General features: G+C 36.4%; 1 long non-coding RNA gene across 3 annotated transcripts in view; it reads right to left on the bottom strand.

Annotated features, from left to right (window-relative positions):
• LOC148107128 (uncharacterized) overlaps window positions 1-26920 on the bottom strand; it is a 258097-nt gene that overhangs the window by 157906 nt on the left and 73271 nt on the right. For all 3 annotated transcript variants that reach the window (XR_015723016.1, XR_015723018.1, XR_015723017.1), the window contains exon 2: window positions 25324-25373. This is a non-coding gene — a long non-coding RNA (uncharacterized LOC148107128). The remainder of the gene's footprint in view (window positions 1-25323; window positions 25374-26920) is intronic.

Consider the following 26920-nt stretch of genomic DNA (forward strand, 5'->3'; position numbering starts at 1 on the left):
AGAGGGAGAGGGACAAGCAGACTCTGTGCTGAGCAGGGAGTCCTCCAGGAACCTCAGCCCTACAACCCTGAGATCATGACCTGAATAGAAATCAAGAGTCTGCCACTTAACTGACTGAGTCACCCAGGGACCCCTACTTTATTAGAATTTTCTTAAATTGTTTGAGTTTAAATGTAAGTTAAACACAATTAAATATAGCATGATTAATAATAAAAATAGAGATTCTGTTGGCCCCTGAATACTAAACACTCTTTTGTTGGTTTCCCTAATTTCTGCCTACACACTGGTAAATAGTCAACTTTTAAAACTATCCCCAGTTAATGAGTTTGAAAGTGTATCCTGTTCCTGCTAAGACCTCGATGGACTGAACAACCTTCAGTATCAATGGGAGTAGATATCAGTAAGTCACATAGATAAACTAGTTACCTATACCTTACAAATATAAATGCCTTTAAATCAATTACAAAAAGGGGAAATGCAAAGTTGTAATTTCTTTTATTTCTTAAAAAGAAAACCAGAAATAATCTTTAGGGCTTTTTCTGAGATTACACTAAAATATAAATATATTTTATAGACCTAAGTATAAAGGATACTGGGTACCATGGCAGACGATATTTTAAACTACACATTTAGAAAAGATGCAAGAATTGTTTAAATGGATTCTTTTGTCTTTCTAGAAAAGACAAGATGGTATTAATTCATATTGCAGTGACTTTTTTTTAAATGCAGGATCACATAGCCCTTGGTGACTGAGGAATTGCTCTTTGTTCATGTCAAAATTAGTTCACTGCTTTGCCTATATGGGTAATCCAACTGCTCTCTGTGCTCGTTCGCACTTTAGGAGAAATAAAGCATAGATACATAGAACATGGCCACCATATCATATGATGTATTAGATAAATGAAGCTTTATGAACTGTTTTAAAAATATAAGTCAAATTAGGGGTGCCTGGGTGGCACAGCGGTTAAGGGTCTGCCTTCGGCTCAGGGCGTGATCCCGGCGTTATGGGATCGAGCCCCACATCAGGCTCCTCCGCTAGGAGCCTGCTTCTTCCTCTCCCACGCCCCCTGCTTGTGTTCCCTCTCTAGCTGGCTGTCTCTATCTCTGTCAAATAAATAAAATCTTAAAAAAAATATATAAGTCAAATTAAATGCAGAAACTGAAGAGTATATAGAAAAAACCACAAACAATCGTGTTTTTGTTGTTGTTGATCTGAAGAGCACCAGAAATTCTATCACCTCTCTCTGGTCATCTATCACCTTTTGTTCTGATCATTCTGCCCTTCAGCCTTCATGAAGAAATTTTCCAAGATGAAAATATATATATATTTATATGATGTAATCATTTTCAAATGCATGAATGCTTCTGTAGAGCTCTTAATAAATTTTGTCAGCATACAAATATGGGCAGCTTATAATGTATTTGTAAAACAAATGCAAAATAGCAAAATGAGCTGTTTTAATTCTAACCTGTACAAGCATATAAGCCATTCTTTCTCTTTCACAAATAAAAGTTTGCTACACAGGCTGCATTACCTTATAAAAATACTCTAATTCTAAGAAAGCTGTTTGCCAAATTAAGGCGTCATCTATATTGCACTGATCTTTTTCGGCTGCCAAGACAAAATAGCACAGACTGGGTGGCTTAAACAATACACTTTTTTTTTTTTTTTCACAGTCTTAAGATACAAGCACATAATCAAAGTTCTGGCAAATATGGTTTCCGATGAGAGCTCTCTCCTTGACTTGTAGATAATCACCTTCTCAGTGTCTTCACATGGCAGACAGAGAGAGTTCTGATAATAAGGACAACAGTCCTACTGGATTAGGGACCCATCCTTATGATTTCATTTAACCTTAGCTATCTTAAAAGCCCTATCTCCAATACTGTCACACTTCTGGTTAGGGATCCAACAATAAATTTAGATGGGGCCACACTCAAGTCTAAAACATCTGCCTTCTGTATTTTCTAAGCATGGTTTCTTGAATCACATGGAATAAGTTAAATCTGTCTTACGTAACAACAATCTTTTAACAATATATATGATGCTATTTGCAATTCCACCCCTTTACCAGTCTAATTCTCACTGAGATATCTTCAATTACTTCAACTATGACTTCTAGTAAAATTTCTGATTAAAATAATTAGGCATGTTTATTAAAAAATATTTAGATTAAGAAACTTTTGCCCAATTAACAATTGAAATGCATGTGTAAAAGAAGAAAAATATGTTAGTAAAATAACCTATTTAATGCTGTATGTCAGAAGTTACATCTGAAAATTAAATATGGGCTCATATTCCCAAAACTTCTGTACATAAATTTTACTTACATAAGAAATTTTTCTAAAGTAGTCAGAAAAAACATTTTTCATATTCAAAATCATAATGAAAGTGTTTGGTGTGTATGATAGATTGTATTATTGGTCCCAAAATTCACAATATACCCCCCCCCCCCCAAGAGAAGCTTACTTTCTCTTCTGACATATATTTGGTGTGGCCATATGATCTGATTTGGTCAATGGAGCTTGAGGACATAGGACACAGCCTAGACTTGATCTGAGATAAGCCCTTAGAGTAAGCCACTTGAAATCACAGGAATGGTCTTCACTAGCATTCTCTGTGTTCTGAAGGAATTGCTTTTATCTCATTTCTCAATTTGAAAAAAACTTCAGCAAGAACTTATTGCTTTCACAGCCAACTTCCTTCACAGAGAGTAAAAAAAGGAAGCCGTTAATCACTACTTACTTCTTTTCAAAATCACACTGAAAAGAAATGTACTTAGTGGCCACCATTTGATCAAATTGATTTTTCTTCTTATGTCCTTCAAAATGATTAAGATTAGGAGGACTTTTTGTGGCCACCTGCTTTTTTGTGTGTATATTGCATTTAGGTGCAATTTTGTTTTTGTTTTTCAAATATGTCCTTCTTTACAGTGCACACACCTGGAGCCCATCATAATTAATCTCACACCCACCATTCATAAAGTTGTGTTAACTAAAGATCACTTCTTCTGTGAGAGAGCAAAAGATTGTTAAGCACACCTTCCTTTTATATGCAGCACACATATGGCAAGCGAAGATTCATCCTCTCCTCAGATTTATCGAACTGAAAAGGCAAATTTCTGCAAATGCGCACACATGGTAATCATTATTCTTCCACATTGTGTGTTGAAATCTACTGTCTTATAAATTTATGGTACATATGAGTGTTATTCTTTCCATTCTGTTCAGTTTGATTTCCTCGATGTAACTGGTTTTAGTAATATACACCTTATAATTGTGATTTACAATAGATTTTTATTTTCTACTGTTAGTAACCTGATCTTTGCCAGATTACTTTGCATCTTGTGTTATCTTTCACAAAATATATTTTAAACCTTTGGTAATTTCTTTAAATTTTTGTCACCTTTAAAGAACGTTCTTTTTTTTTTTGGTGTATCACAAAAATCACAGTTGTTCTTTTTACATTATTATTCATTTTTGGATGGGGCTAGATATTTGTTGAATAGAATAAAAAGGGACAGGAACAAAAGGAAAAAAAGGGACAGGCAAATTAACCTGAAATAGCTTTCTATCCTATTAAGTCAGTTACTGTCTAATAAATCTGGCCATTTTTATGGAACTTGAAGCATCTCCTAATTAATGCCTTCTTGCCTGGAGAGCTAGTTTAGATGTCACATCAGCATGGTTTTCCCCTTCCAGCATCCCCCTCCCTACTTATCTATGTTATTGGCCTAAGTCTCCATAGAGACCCTGCTCCTTTAATCCAATGACCCACCCACAATTTTTGACATAGTATAATATATAATAATCTAAAATGTTCATATATTTCTTTTATCATTGTGTTTTTTTTTTTAAGATTTTATTTATTTATTTGACAGAGATAGAGACAGCCAGCAAGAGAGGCAACACAAGCAGAGGGAGTGGGAGAGGAAGAAGCAGGCTCATAGCAGAGGAGCCTGATGTGGGGCTCGATCCCAGAACGCCGGGATCACGCCCTGAGCCGAAGGCCGACGCTTAACCGCCGTGCCACCCAGGCGCCCCGAACAAAGCATTCTTAACCAGCTACCATCCCCAGGGCACACAGAAAGGCAACAAATCGAGGCATCCAGTTTTTCTGTGAAAAAGGCCCATTAGTTCATCTTCATAGTTGTTGCCTGAGGGGCAGGCTTCTAATTAAACATATCTAAGGGCCGACTAATATCCTCTCCAAAGACCTTGGAAAACAGGTGCTAAATTCACACTCTTCCTCTGTTGAGCTCCAGAGCACCCATATCTCTCCAAGAAAAGCTTGTACATGCATCTGGTGTCCTGATTTTTACTTCTGGTGCTCCACTTTTAGGGCTGCCACCCAAGGGTAGCCCCTGGATCACCTGGCTGTGCTGCAAAGCAGGGTGGGCTTGCATTCCTAGGTCCCATGAGACCATAACAAATGGTGAGACAATTCTTGGTCAGCTACCACCCACAGGGCACAGCATAGATGGCAGAATAAACATACATTCACTCTTCTGTTAAAGAGGTGTATTTACTTGTCTTGGAGCTTCAACCTGATGGGCAGAATGCCAATATCACCCAGAAAAGGGTTTTTGCCCTTGTCTTGCATCCCAATTTTTGTCACTCAGAGGACATCTCAAGATTGTCCAACACTGGTGACCAGCAGGAATATGCTTGTAGTCCCTCAGCACTGTATATCCTTGCATATTTTAAAAGCTTCTGCCTCAATATTCATTTTCCAATCAGTCTGAATCTACATTCAGACTGATATTCTCCTCTTTGGGACATTGATAGGTCTTGCACACTCTCAAATACAGAGATCAACTAACAAACAAAAAAAAAAAAAAAAAAAAAGGATGCTTGGATCATCACAAAGACTTGAGAGACAACAAAGAGCTAGGGCAGGGTTGAATGATAAGGCCCCTCTCCTACATAAGGTCACCTCTTCAAGACTGGGGAATGTGATTCTTTTATCTAATGCATAGAAATCAAAACAGAGAGTCAAGGAAAATGAAAAAACAGAGGAATATGTTCCAAATGAAAGAATAAGATAAAACCTCAAAAACAGGCCTTAATGAAATGGAGATAAGTGATTTAGCCAATAAACATCTCAGAATAACAATTATAAAGGTGCTCATCAAGCTGGAGAGAAGGATGACCAAAATGAGAACATGAATAACAAATATAAGAAAGTACCTAATAGTCACTAAGAAGAAAGGAAGGATCGACATTGGTTCTGATGTTGTGATATAATAACATATATATATATATATATATGTTTGTTTTGGTCTTCATGTCCAAAAAGAAGTGCCAAATTTAAGTCAGAGAGCTGAAATATACAATAACTCAACTGAAAAGTACACTAAAGGGGTTCAACAGTAGACCAGAAGAAACAGAAGAAAAAATTAGTGAACTAAAAATAAGGCAGAGGAACTCACCTAATCAGAGCAGCAAAAAGAAAAAGAAATGAAAAAAGTGAAGATAGTTTAAGGAGCTTACAGGACAACATTAAGTGAACCAACATTTGCATTATAGAGGTCCCAAAAGAGAAAGAAAGAGAAAGGGGCAGAAAACATTTTTGAAGAAATAATGGCTGAAAACTTCCTTAACCAGGGGAAGAAAACAGATATCCATATCCAGGAAGTCCAGATTAGTCCAAATAAGAGGAACCCAAAAAGACCCACACCAATACACATTATAATTAAGATGTCAAAAGTTAAATAAAAGGAGAGAATCTTAAAAGTAGCAAGAAAAAACCAGCATATTACATACACTCCTGTAAGAGGATTTTTCAGCAGAAACTTTGCAAGCCAGAAGACAGTGACACAATGTATCCAAATTGCTGAAAGAAAAAGAAACTTCCAACCAAGAATTTTCTAACCAGAAAAGTTTTCACTCAGAATCGAAGGAGAGAAAGTTTTCCAGACAAAGCTAAAGGTGTTCACCAACACTAGATCGGACTTAGAAGAAATGTTAAAGGATTTTTTTTTTAACCTGAAACAAAAAGGCACTTATTGGTAACAGGAAAACATAAAAGTGTAATTCTCACTGGTAAACGTAAATTTATAGTAAGACTCAGAATTATCTAATGTTGTATAGGTGGTGGGCTAATGAAGGCTAAAAGACAAAAGTAGTAAAAATAACTATAACTACAGTAACTAGGGAATACACAAGACAAAAAGATATAAATTGTGACATCAAAAACAAAGTGAGGATGTGAGTTAATAGAGAGCTTTAAAATATGTTCAAAATAAGTTACTATCAACTTAACATAGGTTATTATGAATTGTTTTATAGATGACTCATGGTAACCTAGGATGCAAAAACCTACAACAGATATACAAAAGACAAAGAGAAAGGAATGTAAGTATACCACTGCGGAAAATCATCCAATCACAAAGGAAGAGACCAAGAAAAAAGGCACTCAGGAACTACAAAATAGGCAGGAAAAAAATAACAAAATGTCAAAAATACATACCTATTAATAATTACTTTAAATGTAAGCGAACTAAATTTTCCCATCAAAAGATATAGAGTGGCTAAATGAATAATAATAATAAAAAAAGACCCATCCATATGTTGCCTACAAAAAACTAACTTCAGATGTAAGTACATACACACACTGAAAGTAAAGGGATGGAAAAAGATATTCCATGCAAACAGAAACCAAAAGATAACTGAGGTAGCTATATTCATGTCAAAAGAAACTATAGGACAAAGATTATAAGAGACAAAGAAAATCACTATGTAATGTTAAAGAGGTCAATCTAACAAAACGATACAATATTTGTAAATATTTATGCACATAACATGGGAGCATCTAAATATATAAAGCACATGTTAACAGACAGAGGGAAAAATCGTAGTACAGTAACAGTTGTGGACTTTAATACCCTATTCTCAAAGGATAGATCATCCAGAAAGAAAATCAATAAGTAAACATCAGCCTTAAATGGTACATTAGACCAGATGGATTTCACAGATATATACAGAACATCTTGTCTAAAAGCAATAGAATGCACATTCGTCTCAAACCCACATGGAACATTCTCCAGGAAAGATCATATGCTAGGTCACAAAACAAGTCTTAATAAATTTAATATAATTAATATGATATCAAACATCTCTTCCAACCACAATGGTATGAAACTAGAAATCAAATACAAGAAAAAAAATGGAAATTTCACAAATATGTGGAAACTAAACAGTATTCTGCTGAAGAACCAATGGGTCAAAGAAGAAATCAAAAGAAAAACTCTGAGAAAATGAAAATGGAAATAAACATATCAAAAATTATGAGATGCAACAAAAGCACTTCTAAGACAAAAGTTCATAGCACTAAGTGCCTATATCAAGACACAAGGAAGACATTATATCTCAAGAAACTAGAAAAAAGAACAAAGCCCGAGTTAGAAGAAAGGAAATTACAAAGATCAGAGTGGAAATCAATGCAATAGAGACTAAAAAATATAATTAAAAAGATGAATGAAAATAAATTTTTTGAAAAGATAAAACTGACCTAAACACATCAAGAAAAAAACATAGTGCTCAAATAATAAAGTCAGAAATTAAAGAGGAGACGTTATAACTGATACTAAAGAACTATAAAGGATCATACGTGACCACTGTGAACAATTGTACATCACCAAATTGGACAACCTACAAAATTGGGTGCCTTACTACAAACATGCAACCTACTAAGACTGAATCATGAATAGAAAATCTAATCTCTTTACTCATAATCAAAAATTTCTCAGTAAACAAAAGTCTATGATGAGATTGCTTCACTTGTGAATTCTACCAAACATTTAAAAAATAATTCATATGAATCCTTCTCAAACTCTTCAAAAATTAAAAGTAAACACTCCCAAACTCATTTTAAGAGCCCAACATTACCCTGCTATCAAAACCAGACAAGGATACCACAAGAAAATTAAAGGCCACACAGGCCAATATCCCTGATGAACGTAGATGCAAAAATCTTCAACAAAATATTTTTCTTAGTAGTATCTTATAATCCTTTGTATTTCAGCAGTGTCAGTCATTACTTTTCCTCTTTCATTAGCAAAACAAATTTAACAGTATATTAGAAGGATCGTACACCATGATTAACTGAGATTTATTTCCAAAATGCAAAGATGATTCAACATCCACAAATCAATGTGCTATGCCACATTAACAAAATGAAGGGTAAAAATATTATGATCATTTCAATAAGGCGTGTTTCATTTTATTGCATTTTGCATTATTATACTTCACATATATTACATATTTACAAATTAAAAGTTTGTGGCACCTGTGCCGAGCATGTCTATCAGTTCCATTTTTCCAACACCATTTGCCCACGTTGTGTCTGTCACATTTAGATAATTTTCTCAGTATTTCAAACTATTATTATTATTTGTTATTGTGATCTGTGATTAGTGTCTTTGATGTTACTATTGTAATACAACCATGCCCATAAATGATTGTATAAACTTAATAAATTTTATGTGTGTTCTGACTATTCCACTAAATGCTCCACTAAATGGCCATTCCTTCCATCTCTCTACCTCAACTCAGACCTCCTACTCTCTGAGACACAATATTTATTTTAAAGATTTTATTTATTTGACAGTGAGAAAGAGAGAGAGAGAGCACACACGTAGGGGGCCTGTTACAGGGCTCAATCCCAGAACCGCAGGATCATGACCTGAGCCAAAGGCAGACACTTAACAACTGAGCCACCAAAATGCCTCTCTGAGACACACTATTGAAACTAGGCCAACTAATAACCCTACAGTGACCTCTAATTGTTTAAGTGAAAAGAAGAGTCCTCATTCTCTAACTTTAAATCAAAAGCTAGAAATGATTCTCCTTCATTTTGGTGTAGTCCTAATAGTTTATTTTTTCATTTCCCAAAGCCTAATCCAGAGCAAAGCCCTAGTCAATTCCATGAAAACAGAGAGGTGAGGAAACTGCATACATACATACACATATACATATATATGCATTTATGTAGGTATGCATGTATGTATACAAACATACAATGGAATATTATTCAACCAGAGAAAAGGAGGAAATCTTGCCATTTGCAACAATGTGAATGAACCTTGATGACAATCTGCTAGTGTTTGTATTTTTCCCCTCAAAGCCCCTATCACATTACATTATGTGATATATCTATGTGTTATTTACACATTTCTTTGATAGAATATAAGCTCCACCAGGGCAAGGATTCCATTTTAATTTTAGCACTGTGTCACCAGTGACGAGAAAAAAGACTGGAATATGGCATGTGTTAAATATTATTCACGACTGAATAAATAAATGTATTGGACCAACCATATGCCTATATAACACCACACCTTTTTTTGTTTTTCTTTTTAGCAAAGAAAAAAAAGAACTTTAAATATGACAGTACTTCAAATAATAGTGTAATGACGAGAAAAAAAAGCTTGTGATTTATACTCATAGAACCTGAATTTGCTCCTCTATTATTCAGGCTACTTGTCCACTTTGAAAATTACTGTCTTATTTAAAAATTGAGCTTATAATAGTTTTTAAAGGTTTGCTGTGAATCTTAAATAAGATCATGTTTATAGCTGAAAGTATATAAATTTTCCAGTTCTTTCCTAATGTTGGGTTTAATTAAACACAGCTTTTATCAAAAATCTTCTGTTAGATGTTTGTTGAAATTACATTAAAAGAAATATAATCAGTGTCTTTAGTCTGTTTAAAATATTAAGCTGAATCCAACACAGAGATGAATAAAGGATAAGACTGATATTTCTGAATTTGTCTTGCAAATTACTGGTCAAAACATTAGAAAAAAAGAAAGATTTTAATCATGATTAGACATGCAAGGGTATGAAAAACCAAATAAAATAAGATAAAATTGTGTTTAATGCTGCATCAATTTGGATAGTTATCTTACTAGAGGAACATAGGACCATGAGTTAGATTATCTTAATTTTCAGGGTTTTTGTTTTATAAATCAATAAGAATTATTTGTCAAATCACACCCAACTCAATTGTTAGAACTTCCTAACAAAGTATTTACCCAGCATCTAACTAATGCAAATGGAAATACCTCAACTGGAAATGGTTTTTGTTAGAGCAATTGTTTCTGTGAGCCAGCCTATGTTGTTAGTCATTCTGCCAGAAGAAAGTGATCTAAAGAAGGAAAACTTTAAAATTAATTCACGGATTTTTATATGCTTATAAAGATTATAAAAATAAATACTCATTTTAAATACAACCAAGTTATAGATGTAGAATTTTCCTATTTCAATTATGTACCAATTTTCATAATCCAATCACTTACCAAAACCATATTTCCTTAAAAGTTGTCTTTCCAATAAACCCAGTTAATTAACTCAAATAATTCCTCAACATTGTTTTTATTAAAAAATAAAAATTTATAGTTTTTATTAGAACATTTCTAGTTTTTTTTCCCAATTTTAATAAGGTACAGAATTTTCAAAAGCATTTAAAGTTGTTTAATAAGCTTCATAAATCACATGCTTTTTTGATCTTGTGTTTTCCTATTCACTATACAGAAAGTAGTTTTAAAACTTCAGAAGTTTGGGCCTATTGGTTAAGATGGCGGCGGAGTAGGGGACCCCTTTTCTGCCAGTCCCCTGAGTCGAGCTGGATAGGTACCAGACCAGCCTGAACATCCACAGAACCAGCCTGAGACGCAGGAAGATACATCTGGATCTCTACAAATGAACATCTCCAGCGCTGAGTATTGAGGTACGAAGCGGGGAGCCGTGAAACTGCGTACAGATATCAGAAGATAAATGGAACGGGGAGGGAGCCGCCGCATTCGGGCACCGGGAAGTGGTAGCCACCTGCATGAGGGAGCGGGCGGACTCGCGGACCAGCACCCGAGAGAGAACAGACTGAGACCGTGAGCTGGGGAACGAACGCCACCAGAATGAAACGGAGCTCTGGTGCACTCAATGCAACCAGACTGAGACCGGGAGCTCCGGGAGCATGCAGGGGCGGCTGGCAGCTGGCGGTATTAGAAACACAAGGAGCAGAGACGTGCTGGCCCTGGAAGTGGGGGCTGGGACACCGGGTGTGGGGTACACATCCCGGGACACTGCAGGGTTGAGCAGCACGAACAGAAACAGAGTTAAAATGGCCAGAACATCAGTGGAGAACGGTCTGCAATCCCTCTGTTCTGAGACAGAGGCTGAGATTCGGCCCCTGCTGCTTTGACTCTCAGAAGAGGCACAGCAAACCACGAGGGAAAGCTGCCAGAGAACAAAAAGCCTGGAAATACCGGCTCACAGTGTGCCCATCCCCATCCCCCCTTGCAGGGGACACAGAGACTCTACCCAAACAGGGTGCCTCAGTATCAGCACGGCAGGCCCCTCCTCCAGAAGCAGGCTGAAAAATCAAGAAGCCCACATCCCTAAGATCCTTATAAAACAAGGGCGCACTGCCTGGGTCCTGGTCAATAATTTGGGCTCTGGACAACCCTGCAAACTCTCCCCATCAGAATGACAAGAAGGAGAAACCCCCGCCCCCCAGCAAAGAAAAGACAATGAGTCTGTGGCCTCTGCCACAGAACTAATGGATATGGATATAACCAAATTATCAGAAATGGAATTCAGAGTAACAATGGTCAAGATGATGTGTAGACTTGAAAAAAGTATTAATGAAACTATTAATGAGAATATAGAATCTCTAAGGGTGGAAATGAGAGCGAATCTGGCAGAAATTAAAAATTCTATGAGCCAAATGCAGTCAAAACTAGAGGCTCTGACGGCCAGGGTGAATGAGGCAGAACAACGTATCAGCAAATTAGAGGATGGGTTAGTAGAAGAGAAAGCTAAAATAGAATCTGAACTTTAAAAAATCCACGCACAAGAATGTAGGTTACGGGAGATTACTGACTCAATGAGACGATCCAATGTTAGAATCATCAGCATCCCCGAGGGGGTGGAGAAAAACAGAGGTCTAGAAGAGATATTTGAACAAATTGTAGCTGAAAACTTCCCTAATCTAGCAAGGGAAACAAACATCGTGTCCAAGAGGCAGAGAGGACCCCTCCCAAGCTCAACCACGACAAACCTACGCCACGTCACGTCATAGTGCTGCAATTCACAAATATTAGATCCAAGGATACAGTACTGAAAGCGGCCAGGGCAAAGAAATTTCTCATGTACCAAGGCAAAGTTATCAGAATTACATCAGACCTGTCTACACAGACCTGGAATGAGAGAAAGGGTTGGGGGGGGCATTTTTAAAGCTCTTTCAGAGAAAAACATGCAGCCAAGGGTCCTTTATCCAGCAAGGCTGTCATTCAGAATTGATGGAGAAATAAAGACCTTCCAGAATCGCCAGTCACTGACCAATTTCATAACCATGAAACCAGCCCTACAGGAGATATTAAGGGGGGGGGGTTCTATAAAGGTAAAAAGGCCCCAAGAGTGATACAGAACAGAAAGTCACAACCGATACAAACAAAGACTTTACTGGCAACATGGCATCATTAAAATCATATCTCTCAGTATTCAGTCTCAATGTGAATGGCTTAAATGCTCCCATAAAACACCACGGGGTTGCAGATTGGATAAAAAGACATGACCCATCCATTTGCTGTCTACAAGAGACTCATTTTGAACCCAAAGATACATTCAGACTGAAAGTAAAGGGATGGAGTACCATCTTTCATGCACATGGACCTCAAAAGAAAGCTGGGTAGCAATTCTCATATCAGATAGATTGGATTTTAAACTAAAGACTATAGTTAGAGACACAGAAGGGCACTATATTATTCTTAAAGGATGTATCCAACAAGTGGATATGACAATTATAAATATATATGCCCCCAACAGGGGAACAGCAAGATACACAAGCCAACTCTTAACCAGAATAAAGAGACATATAGATAAAAATAAGTTAATAGTAGGGGACCTCAACACTCCACTATCAGAAAGAGACAGAACACCCCTGCAAAAAATCGACAAAGAAACAAGGGCTTTGAATGCCATACTCGACGAGTTGGACCTCATAGATATATACAGAACACTACACCCCAGAACCAAAGAATACTCATTCTATTCTAATGCCCATGGAACATTCTCAAGAACAGACCATGTTCTGGGACACAAAACAGGTCTCAACTGATACCAGAAGACTGAAATTATTCCCTGCATATTCTCAGACCACAACACTTTGAAATTGGAACTCAACAACAAAGAAAAATTTGGAAGAAACTCAAACACTTAGAGACTAAGAACCATCCTGATCAGGAATGATTATATAAACCAGAAAATCAAAAATCAATTTAAACAATTTATGGAGACCAACGAGAATGAAAACACAACGGTCCAAAACCTATGGGATACTGCAAAGGCAGTCCTAAGGGGGAAATACATAGCCACCCAAACCTCACTCAAAAGAATAGAAAAATCTAAAATGCAGTTTTTATATTCTCACCTCAAGAAGCTGGAACAACAACAGAGGGACAGGCCTAATCCACGCACGAGGAAGCAGTTGACCAAGATTAGAGTAGAAATCAATGAATTAGAAACCAGGAGTACAGTAGAGCAGATCAACAGGACTAGAAGCTGGTTCTTTGAGAGAATTAATAAAATTGACAGACCACTGGCAAGACTTATCCAAAAGAATAAAGGACCCAAATTAATAAAATTATGAATGAAAAAGGAGAGGTCACAACCAACACCAATGAAATTGGAAGGATTATTAGAAACTTTTATCAAAAGCTTTATGCCAATAAATTAAGCAATCTGGAAGAGATGGAGGCCTTCCTGGAAACCTCTAAACTACCAAGACTGAAACAGGAAGAAATTGATTTTTTAAACAGGCTAATTAATTATGAAGAGATTGAGTCAGTGATAAACAACCTTCCAAAAAACAAAACTCCACGCCCGGACTGTTTTCCTGAGGAATTCTACCAAACATTCAAAGAAGAAATAATATCTATTCTCCTAAAACTATTTCAAAAAAAAAAATAGAAACAGAAGGAAAGCTACCAAACTCATTCTATGAGGCCAATATTACCTTGATCCCCAAACAAAGCAAAGACCCCATCAAAAAGGAGAATTACAGGCTGATTTCCCTAATGAATATGGATGCCAAAATCCTCAACAAGATCCTGGCTAATAGAATCCAACAGTACATTAAAAGGATTATCCATCATGACCAACTGGGATTTATCCCTGGGATGCAAGTCTGGTTCAAATTCGCAAATCTATCAGTGTCTTAGATTTTATCCAGTAAGAAAAATTCAAAAATCATATGATTCTCTCATTAGATGCAGAAAACGCATTTGACAAAATACAGCATCCTTTCCTGATTAAAACCCTTCAGAGTGTAGGGATAGAGGGTACATTCCTCAATCTCATAAAAACCATTTATGAAAAGCCTACAGCAAATATCATTCTCAATGGGGAAAAGCTGGAAGCCTTTCCCTTAAGATCAGGAACATGACAAGGATGCCCACTCTCGCCACTATTATTAAACATAGTACCAGAAGTCCTTGCAACAGCAATCAGACAACAAAAAAGGATAAAAGGTATCCAAATCAGCAAAGAAGAAGTCACAATGTCTCTCTTTGCAGAAGACATGATACTCTATATGGAAAACCCAAAAGAATCCACTCCCAAACTATGAGAAGTTAACGAGCAATTCAGTAATGTGGCGGGATACAATTCAATGCTCAGAAATCAGTTGCATTTCTATACACGAATAATGAGACTGAAGAAAGAGAAATTAGGGAATCCATCCCATTTATAATAGCACCAAAAACCATACATTACCTTGGAATTAACTTAACCAGAGATGTAAAGGACCTATATTCTAGAAACTAAAAATCACTCTTGAAAGACATTGAAGAAGACACAAAAAGATGGAAAACTATTCCATGCTCATGGATCGGAAGAATTAACATAGTTAAAATGTCCATGCTACCCAGAGCAATCTACACTTTCAATGTTATCCTGATCAAAATACCGATGACATTTTTCAAAGAACTGGAACAAACAGTCCTTAAATTTGTATGGAAACAGAAAAGGCCCTGAATCGCCAAGGAACTGTTGAAAAGGAAAAACAAAGCTGGGGGCGTCACAATGCTGGATTTCGAGCTGTACTACAAAGCTGTGATCACAAAGACAGCATGGTACTGGCACAAAAACAGACACATAGACTAATGGAACAAATAGAGAACCCAGAAATGAACCCTCGGCTCTTTGGGCAACTAATCTTTGATAAAGCAGGAAAAAACATCCGGTGGGAAAAAGACAGTCTCTTCAATAAATGGTGCTGGGAAAATTGGACAGCTACATGCAAAAGAATGAAACTTGACCACTCTCGCACACCATACACAAAGATAAACTCCAAATGGATGAAAGACCTTGATGTGAGACAGGAATCCATCAAAATCCTAGGGGAGAACATAGGCAGCAACCTCTACGACATCGGCCAAAGCAACCTTTTTCATGACACATCTCCAAAGGCTTGAGAAACAAAAGATAAAATGAACTTGTGGGACTTCATCAAGATCAAAAGCTTCTGCACAGCCAAGGAAACAGTCAAAAAAACTAAGAGGCAGCCCACGGAATGGGAGAATATATTTGCAAATGATGCTACAGATAAAAGACTGGTATCCAAGATCTACAAAGAACTTCTCAAACTCAATACATGAGAAACAAATAAACAAATCATAAAATGGGCAGAAGATATGAACAGACACTTTTCCAAGGAGGACATACAAATGGCTAACAGACACATGAAAAAATGTTCAAAATCATTAGCCATCAGGGAAATTCAAATCAAAACCACACTAAGATACCACCTTATGCCAGTTAGAATGGCAGAAATTGACAAGAAACAACAATTGCTGGAGAGGATGTGGAGAAAGGGGATCCCTCCTACATTGTTGGTGGGAATGCAAGTTGGTACAGCCACTCTGGAAAACAGTATGGAGGTCCCTTAAAAAGTTAGAAATTGAGCTACCCTATGACCCAGCCATCACACTACTGGGTATTTACCCCAAAGATACAGACGTAGTGAAGAGAAGGGCCATATGCACCCCAATGTTCATAGCAGCATTGTCCACAATAGCTAAATCATGGAGGGAACCGAAATGCCCTTCAACAGATGACTGGATTAAGAAGTTGTGGTCCATATATACAATGGAATATTACTCAGCTATCAGAAAGAACGAGTTCTCAACATTTGCTACAACATGGACGGCACTGGAGGAGATAATGCTAAGTGAAATAAGTCAAGCAGAGAAAGATAATTATCATATGGTTTCTCTCATCTATGGAACATAAGAACTAGGAAGATCGGTAGGGGAAGAAAGGGATAAAGAAAGGGGGGTAATCAGAAGGGGGAATGAAGCATGAGAGACTATGGACTCGGAGAAACAAACTGAGGGCTTCAGAGGGGAGAGGGGTGAGGGAATGGGATAGACTGGTGATGGGTAGTAAGGAGGGCACGTATTGCATGGTGCACTGGGTGTTATACACAATTAATGAATCATCTAACTTTACATCAGAAAAAAAAAAGAGTCAGATACTTAAAAAAAAACTTCAGAAGTTTATTTTCTAGGTTTTACATCAGTCTCGTAAGCAATCCATTGCTTGTTTATGATCATTAACTCATAAGCTCAGTGCCATTCACCATCTCATCTCATGTTCCTTAGAGAGCTTGCAATCACCTATCATAATAAATCAAACCAACAAATAAACTGAAATCATGAAGGACTGCACGCAGCACTTCTGCATTGCCAATGTCCCACACTTGCTTGTTTGTTTTTAATAGCCCATCAAACTGAAAATAGTCAAAACCTTGTTCATCATTTAGCCCCTGTGCTACAATAAATTTCTCTTCCTGACTCCCCTATTTCTGCCACCATTCTAGTCATCCATGCTAAAAAAGCTGTGTATATATTTTAACTCCTTCTCTTCAGATAGCATGTCATTAAACATCATCTTTTGTGTAGCGAACCTCAGTAAGGTTACTTTAGCTTTATTTTATTACGTCCACAAACCTACTGAAGTCCCGCCTTACCTCTCATTTTGTTTTTTATGAGAAAATCTAAAACAGAACAACAACTTCCACAGGCTGGCCCACCATCCATCTTTCCTGTCAGGTAATATCCTCTAGGATCACACTGACTGTATGCATCATTGTCCTGCTCACAGACTCCAACAGCTTCCTCTTACCTTCTAAAAAGCCCACAACATCAACACTTGGTCCTGGTAGGGAGAGACGGTAGGGTTCTTGTGGATATCACTACAGTGAATTCTAAGATAAGGGGGACTCAAGGTGGAAAAGTGTTGTTTGTTAGCTATCCAACAGGAATGCAAGGAAAACCAGGGAAGACACAACTATCAACTTTTCTGTGGATGTTGGTCTCTTTTAAGACTTCCTATTATGAAAACTTCTTCCTATTTAGGAGGCAACTTTTCACAATGTAAGCCCCTGAGGAGACTGAGCGTCTCCCTACCATGCCAGCCTAAAATAGTTATTTTCTTCTTCCTACATGTGCAAGCTAAAATGAGGGCAAGTAACTCAGGTTCAGCCAATTAGATGTAACCACCTTGAGATGTAATTCATGAAAAATGTCATAAGGAAGGAGCTTCAATCTGTGGCAGCAACAGCAATATTTAGCTGCATACAGTGACAAGATCTGTACGTTGTACAGATGGTCACTATAGGGGTGGCCTTTGTCCATGTGGTATTGTGGCCAGATGGGTTTTTTGCCTAAATCCCACTGGTTCTTGGCCATTTTCAAAATATAGTTTTCAAACTTTTTTTTTTTTTTTTTTTTTTTACAATTTTAGGGAGCTATGCAAAAATGCTTCTAGTGAAGTATTTTCTGCCTGAGTTAAGTAGGTCAGTATCTATAAATTGAACCAGGGACCATATCTGGACCGAAGGTAGAATTTCCTCAGGGAAATGTGGGGTCTATGACTTGGTAAACTAAGCTGTATACATCAGAAGGTAGAAAATTCTATTGGTAGTCAACGGAAGGCATCTAGCTGCAGAAGGGAAATAGCTAATTAAATAATCTCCTATACTCACCCAAAGATGAATTAGCAGAATGTCTTTGGAGTCTGTGAACCCCCTACTATAAGAAAGTATGAAGAGTAGGAAGGGCATGTGAATTTCATGGACATGGAATGCACTGACTCCTTCTAACAATGAGTCATAGTGTCTTTCTGTGCCTATGCTAACAGAACTTATTTCTTTTCCAGCCAGAGTAGGCAAAACCAAAGTCAGAGTTTGATCCTGCACACCATGAGATTACAACATCTGTTGAATCATGACCTCTCCGTATCTCTTATGTAAAATTTAGAGGAGTTATCAGAAAGAAGTGAGACCACAAGCACTGCAATGAAGATACACATAAAAATCCAAAGAGCCCAAGATTAACCCAAAATCCCAAAGCCCACTGGACTCCCCTTATCAGACTTGTAATATTCTCATATCTATGAGGCGCAATATCAATTCTTTTTGTTTGAGAAATTTAAGTTTCCTCATGACCAATTGTAGCCTACAGACTTCTATATCTAGAATCACATTCCATCATGTTCCTAGGCGGCCAATTGCAAAATCAAAACTTGGAAGAGATGGCTACGTGTATGAACTGCAGGACTTTGCTAATTTCCATCAGCAAAAATCTAGGCAGTAAATATGAGAATGGATTACAAAGGTGTATGGAAATAACTTTAGAATAGGGTGAATTTTTTAGGGTGAATTTACTAGTGATTCTGCATTGGAGGTCCTCATTTATAGATCTAGGAATAATTAACATTGTTCGCTTGATGTTTTATGGAAACCTGGACTCAGAAGTGTTGCACACTAAACAGGGTTGATAGTATATGGTATAATATGAAATTAAAAAACCCGAAGATTTCTGGAGCATTTTAATTTTATAAATATAAGTTAAAAAAATGTGGAGGCTGGGTAGTCAAAAGGTAGACCTAATGGGCATTTGTCATTATTTTTATTTTTGTCCTGCATCTGAACCTTTATATTTTCGAGGAATGCTCCATTTTCTAAATTTTAGTGACAGGTAGACTCCAATTTCTCAAGGCAGATTTGCGGATGAGGGCCATAACTTTATGGTTAACCATATGGTGTTTTGGAGAACTTGACATTCTGGAGTGAATAGTGCAAGAAAAAAATGGACAGGGTGCTTAGACTCAAGGTGGAGGGTTGAACAGCAGCTGCATCTAATGGCAGTAGCAACATCTAATCTACAGAGAGGCCTGTGTATGTTTCCTGGACAAGGAGTAGTGGCAGCATTCTGGTATGTCCTAACTCTTTTGTTTCCTTCCTTCTCACAAGCCTTATTCTTCACAAGATTTTGTTGTTGTTAATCTGTGAGAGTTCTCAAATCTTTCCAATAAATTGTTTACCGTTTAAGAAAAACTGATTAGTCCAAAGTTCAAGTATAGATTTTGCATATTCATTGTAGTCTATTTCAGGTGTTGGAAGTGCCATGAGAGAACTCATTCTTGGGAATGGAGCTTGGATACCATCTTCTAAGTGAAAAGAAGGGATGGGAGGTGTGTTAGAGTCAGGGTCTTTCCAGACTTTATCTCAAAAAAGGCAGAGGAAGCCAGAAAATAAGGACAGTGCCCTCAATATGGGCTGGCATTAACAAAGAAGTTGTCTTATATTTTTCCTTTCCCTTTCTTCCCCACAGTTTGATTAGGTTCTTACACAGGGAACTTTGAGACTTCAAAGCAAGTCATAGAGGTAACCTGCCTGTTTCAGAAGAATAATTCGAAGTTTGAGGACAGCAAGACATGTGATGTGGAGGTTAATTTTAAAGTGAGACTCAGAAATGGTATTCTTAAAAATTACTGGTCTCGGGATATGCTAAGCAGTGTTACTCCTTGTTTCTAGCAAAGATTATGAAAATATTAAATGGCTGGTATTCATTTTGAAGAACTGGAATGAGGTCTGATATGGGGCAGTCTATAATCTGATATACATACTTCTCTATTAGCTTTTTTTTTTTTTACCCATGACCTACTCTCCAAACAAGACTTTTTATGACTCCTTAATTTTCCTGTATATGTTCTAAATGCTGGCTTGTATTTATTTTTTAAATACTGTTCTTTGTTTAGAAAGCACTCTCTCTGTGGCTTTGTTTACCAAAATCCTTTGTATTCATCAAAGCTAAGTTCAATGGTAAATTCTTCCATGAAGTGTTAGCTAGTCTGCCAAACTGGAATTTCTTCCACTACCAAATTCTCTCAGTATCTTGTACTAGGATGAATACTGTGGCCCTGCTTAAGTGGCTGGCTAAAGTCTACTGACAAGTAGCAAAAATCAATCAAGGCAAGGAAAGTTTGGAGGTGTGGATTAACAAAGGATCCCTGTTAACTGGATCACTGCACGCAAACCAGAGAAAGAAGGCTAAAGCCACGGTGTGTGCAAAGCACCCCGTGAGCACCATCCCAAACCTGGAGTGCAATTTCTTTCTTTCTTCATCTCACTAGGAAATGGAAACTCCTGCTATTTTCCTCAGCCTGATTCTCTAGTCGAAGAGTAGGACAGGGCTGCATACACATCCTAGTGCTTGCACCTGGGTAAAGCAGGATAGAGATTGCAAATACAGCTCTCTTGTGCTATATTTATTATCACATATTTAGTTATCACCTAAGTTATAAAGGCAAACAAAACTATCTTTCGAGTTTCCGACAAAGCATAATGTTATGTACGTAGGCGAAGCTCAATAAAACCTTTTTGGATAAATGAACAATTATCACTATAAAATATGTAGATATAGCAGTAAAAGTATAGAGGTGGGTGTATTAATGTCTATTTCATTCCCCCATATTTCCTCTGTAGTATATAATAATCTACAGAAATTATTTATCATGCTCTAGATTTCACACTTAGAAAATATCACTTCAGTTCATCTTACCCATGTTATTCCTATCTCTTAGACATCGGTATTTGATACACTTTTGTGATTAAATTTTAGTAGCAGAGTTAAACTTTTCTGAAGTATACACACTATTCATCACAACCCTGAGATCAATGGCATTTGAGTAGCTTCCAATGTATTCCTGCAAATTACTAGGGACTGATAATTACCACACATTTCACACCTTGAGGTAATAAAACCCCAAACAATAAAATCAGATACTGTGGAAAACGTAGTTAACGCTTCACGGAAAAAAAAGTCTTAATGTCTTAAATCAAAACTGCATCTTCATCTTCTTTATGCTTGTGTTTGGGGAAAAAAATAGGCCAATGAATTGCTATAGTCCCAAACTGCATACATTTAAAAGAGTAACACATAATCATCTGATCAATTTTGTTTTAGGCAATTATGTTGAAATGGTCATCATGAAATATAAAGAGCAACTAACTTTTTAAATCAAGTCTATACCAGAGATGTCAAAAAATTTAGAGAAAATGCCACCTAACTATATTATCAATCTATGAAAATTAAAGAAACTTAAAAATGAGAACTTTCATTTGACATTATGACTATAACCAAAGTAGTAATTTAACTTTAATCTGACAGAAAATATTCCAAAATCCTGTTTTCAAAAGAGGTTTAATAAAAATACAAATCAGTGACATATGCCAGAATTATTCCATTTCTATTTTGGCAGTTATTTTACCTAATCTTTTGGAGTTTTACTGTAGATTATATTTCAAACAATCTATCTCAAAATACTGTTGATTATAAAAATATCTAACCAAATGCAATTTTCTAATTTATATGCTCAACTGTACTTGAGTATACATAACTGCAAAGACTTAAAATGGCATTCCCTATGTGCTAGGTAGTGTGCTAGGTAATTAAAAAGATCAATGTCATTTCATTTAATCCTTTCAATAAAACTGTAAATGAAAAAACTTCAATTTCAAAGCAGTTTAATAACGTGCCCAAAGTCAAACAACTTGTAATATCATTTAAAATTATATCCTCTGATTAAAGTCACAGTTTTCAAGATACTTTATTATATTTTATATGTGCATTATATATATAAAACACACACCGAGAACAATTTCATTTATCCAGCAACAAGGAAATTTCCTATGAAAAAGTTTTCTAGAAGTTTACACCCTTATAAATAAAAGATGTTAGTTTTACAACTTTTATGGAAAAAATTTTTTAAAGATTTTGACAGAGAGCGAGCGAGCGAGCGAGCACGTGCACAAGCAGGGGGAGCAGGAGAGGGAGAAGCAGGCTCCCCACTGAGCAGGGAGCCTGATGAGGGGCTCAATCCCAGGACCCTGGGATCATGACCTGAGCTGAAGGCAGACAGTTAACTGACTGAGCAACTCAGGTGCACCACTTTCGTGAAAAATTTTTAAGAAGTACATTGATTACACTTTAACATCTTTATTGGATGGTGAGTGAAATGTGTGTAATGTTTTCTGATGCTTCAAGTCACCACCATGACCATCAGTTTCTGTAGAAGCAGTAACATAGTCATGTATTAAGTGATATGAAGATCTATTTATCCTCTAGTGGAACTTGGATTTTGCTTGTTTGGGGTACTTTTTTTTTTTTTTTTTACTTTAATTATTGGATAGCTCGATTAGTTTCTTTTGGTCATGAATTTGTCTATTTGTTGGGATGCTTCAGTTTTGTATGTCCAACCAGTTCCTTGGAATTTTCAATATGCAAAAATATAATTTCACCTAGCATTTTTAAATTGCATCTGAAGTATAAATTAACTAGCTCTGTGAGAGGGACCAAACATCTCTTAAAACTTCTCTATTTCAAGGTACGCTCTTCAGTGCAAGACCATTTTCATAGTCACTCTACCTGCACAATCAGTTACAAATATATCATGAGCAATTACTATGTGCCAGATATAGTCCTAGGGGCTAGAGAATCAGTAGAGAACAAAACAAGTAATGGTCTAGACACTTAAAAGCTCCCATTTGAAGGATGCCTGGGTAGCACAGTTGGTTAAGCCTCCAACTCTTCGTTTTGGCTCAGGTCATGATCTCAGGGTTGTGGGATCAAGCAAGCCCTGAGTTGGGCTCCATGTTCTGTGCAGAGTCTGCTTGAGATTCTCTCTCCCTCTCTTTCTCTTTAAAATAAGTAAATAAATCTTTAAAAAAAAAAAAAAAAGCTCACATTCTACTGGGAGAAACAGGCAAAGGAAAACATACTTTCAAATTTTATAAAAAGTAAAACATATAATGTTTAATGATGATAAATACTATGGAGAAAATTTACATAAGAAAAAGGATAGAAACCATTGGGGGTGGGGGGGGTTGGTGCAACTTTAGATGCAGTATTCAGAAAAGGCCAGACTAAAGGGGGGGATATGTGAAAAAAAGAGCTGGACAAAGGGATTCAGGAAGAAACTTGTTTGTCCTCAGATCCATTGCTCAGTCTTCCCTTGATCTGCTCTGTATTCAGGGATTCTCATCTAGGCCAGCAGTATCTAGATGGTTTGGCTGATGGGAGAACTAAAGAGTAGGAGGAAGAAAGAAAAGAGGGTATTTCCTGTCCCCCCCCCCCAACCTCTTTTGGTCAGTATGTCCAGCACTGCCTTGCTTCTGTGGCTCTAACTCCTACTGGCTGGGCTAACCATATTTAGAATTTTTCTGGTCAACTCCAGGACTTAAGTTCTGATAACACTGCCTCTTTCCAGGGTCTGCTTTTGCCCAAGGCTTGATGGTTTCCTCCTGCTGCTACCTATGGGTTCTTAGCATTTCTAACACTTGTAAAACCAATCCCATGTGTTAAATCTCCTAATTCAAAATATTTAAATGCTTGTTTTCAATACTTTAGAAAGTTTATGAATCAATATTTGGACCCTGATACTATACTACAGAATGTTAGAGAACAAGACTCATGGTCACCTAGGTGAAGATGATCCTGAATCATGGAACAAGTCCACAGATGGTAAGAAATGGGTCAGAGAAAAGAAGGGATTGGGGGTGAAGCCTATCTTCCATTAGCCGTCTTTCTGATTTTGGCTTTTACTCTAAAGAGAGGGAAAGTTATCAAAGTCTTTTTAACTAGGGGGTAAGATGATCTCATTTGTTTTAAAATAACCATTCGTTCCTGAATGGGACAATAGCAGAAATGGGGAGACGGATTCAAAAGGTGGTGAAATATTTTGGTGAAAAATAATTGTGGCAAGAAAATAACTGACAGTGGCAAGGAGAAATCAGGTCATAAGCAGATGTTGATGGTCAAGCCAACAGGATTTGAAGATGAATTGCACATGTTACACAAGAAAAGGATATGTTGAGTTTCAGAAGTATTTTTGAAATCTCAGTGGAGATGTTGGGTATATGAAAATGAGTTGTAGGAGTATGAACTCAAGTGAAAAAGTCTGACCTACAGACATAAATTTGGAAATAGTATTTTATATTTCAGCCATGAGTCTGAAGGACATCACCGATGATATTCCTTATTTGTAGTGTTTTGGAGTAGCTGAGTCTATCAATAAAGATTATAATATCTATAGATTGACAATATAGAAAAACTATAGATTTCTTTTAAATTGTAGGTTCTTATATTTTAAATATTCTTGCTAAAGTATTCACAATGAGGAATCATTCCAAGTATTCCTGAGCTCGTCTTTTATTGCATTACTTAAGTCTCTATTACAAATCCAGCTCATATTAAGCTGGAACTTTGTAAGACACTTGTATCTAACAGAATCCTAGGACAGTACTATCAGGGCTTTAACATTGTCAGGACTCATCTGAGTCTCCTGCCTCAAAGTCTCTCCATGTATGTCTACTGCACGTTGCATTTTTCCTTTTCCCTGAAGACCAACTTTCTCCACATGGCAGAGAGTATATTCACTAAGAGCTCTGCATCTTAACACCTTATGGCTTTCAGATTCAGAAAAAACACTGTTCTCAGAAAAATAAGAGGGAAAGTGCCAGAAAAAAAAAAAAAAGGGTATGTTCACTACAGTTTTCAAAGCCAGTTTAACAGTCTCTTAAGAAAATGTGTTTTTCATTCTTTTCATTCATTGCCTACATATATATTCAACATGAAGTTATTAGTATTTTTCCTTCAAAAACATGTAAGGATAAAAATAATAGCAGCATTAGAAATCATTCTCATTTTATACAATTTTTTATAATTTCTTGCACTTTATCCAAGATCTCATAAAGTGAGTTAAGACTGATGTAACAATTTACCTGCAGTGTATTTGATCAGTATACAACAATAAAGGTTAGCATTGGTGACATTTAAAAGACATGATATCAGCTAGAAAACTACACAAGAAAAGATTAGTTTAAATCCAACACTCCATGCCACATTTTAGGATTACTTAGATAACAACAGTTAAAAAAAAAAAATGACCTTGAAGCTATGAAGCATGCTGAACTTACCAGAGTACGATGTAATGATAAATTATTCAACACTGCATGTGAAGATGGATCTACAAAACAGAAAAGAGATATATTTCTCTCATTTATTTATTCAACAGACATTTATTGAATTGTCTCTTATTTTCAAGGGATAGCAGCAATCTGATTCTAAAGAAAGAAAAAATAAACTGAAAAGTTAGATTTGTGTGACTGCAAATATTATAAAGAAAAGAAGCATTTTGAGTTTATTAATTAGGAGTCCAACCAATGTATCCAATCAATATTTCCAGATTTACTTCCACCACTGCTACCACACAGTCTAACTCCCATCATCTCTGCCAATGAACAATGCAGAAAACAGATACAGCCTTGATTCTATTCTTGCTACACTGACTAAACTCCACACAAAATTCAGAACCATCCTTATAAAATAGGAAAGAGAGTCACTCTGTTTCTGTCAACTCTTTGATGATATTTTATTCCATAAAACCTTTGATTTTTTGCTTGTCTTCAAGGACCAGAGAAATAAATGCATATGGATAATGTTTAAGATGAAATAAAGATAAATTGTCAGTAAGCTTTTATTTTTATTATCAATGGCAGAATAAACATAAATAAATAGAATTTACTTTCTGTGTGCTTTGCTTTTGGGGAAAAAAGGCAGAAGATATGAGAGTATGGTATCAGTGTACGTCTAAAGATCAGTGCATACTCAATCAAATTTCTCACACCTTTTAACACAGCGTTCTCTGCAATAAGTTACCTTCTAGTGATGGCTCTTTGCACTATATTTGAAGATCCTTTGACATGTTACTGTATTATTCTATATGGATCCAATCACAACAGAACTTTCTCTTGAAACTAAGAAGAAATCTTCTTTTATTTTGCAATGAAAATAAGTAAAATTTTGAACATTTATACACATGGTCTTGTATTGACCTGACAGTAATATTTGGAGAATTGATTGATTTTGCTGACTTATTTTCCCAGCACTCAGCCAAATGTTAAAATGGAACCCAACAAATAGCATTAATGTACTATGAAAAGACAATAAAAAGAGTATCCAAATCATTAGTCTAATTAGTCAAAATGTTGCTGCTATTGCTAAAGGGAAAATATCTTCAAATACTTAAAGTTGTCTAAGCTTGTTAACAAGCATAGCTTAAGACCCACTACCTATAGTATGCAGATTATCAGTTTTATTGGTTCTGGATATGGATTTATTTCAGGTAAGTTTAATTAAGATGTGGACAAGAATCTTACAAAAGTTGACACCATCAAGGGAATGATTAATTTTACAGAATGGAAGGAGATATTTACTATGCCTGATATACCAGTTGGATATCTACCAACAAGGTTGAAAATGTCTTATTACTCAATATGTACCTATTTAAATAGAAATTAGTATTACTAAAAAGTTACCTTTTTATTTTGTTATTTTACTATGTACCAAGTACATAGGAATATTTAGTTTGCTTACCTATCTTAATTATTGCAGCAACAGTGTTTAATACCTACATTTATAATTGTGGAAACTGAGGCTTACGGTGTTTATTTACTTTGCTCATGTGGGTGATAGGATTTGTAGTCGGGTGTTACATGGCTCTGAGGCTCATAA

The sequence above is a fragment of the Ursus americanus genome, chromosome 35 (genome assembly GCF_024610735.1).
Source record: "Ursus americanus isolate L20-20 chromosome 35, mUrsAme1.1.p, whole genome shotgun sequence".
NCBI lineage: Eukaryota > Metazoa > Chordata > Mammalia > Carnivora > Ursidae > Ursus > Ursus americanus.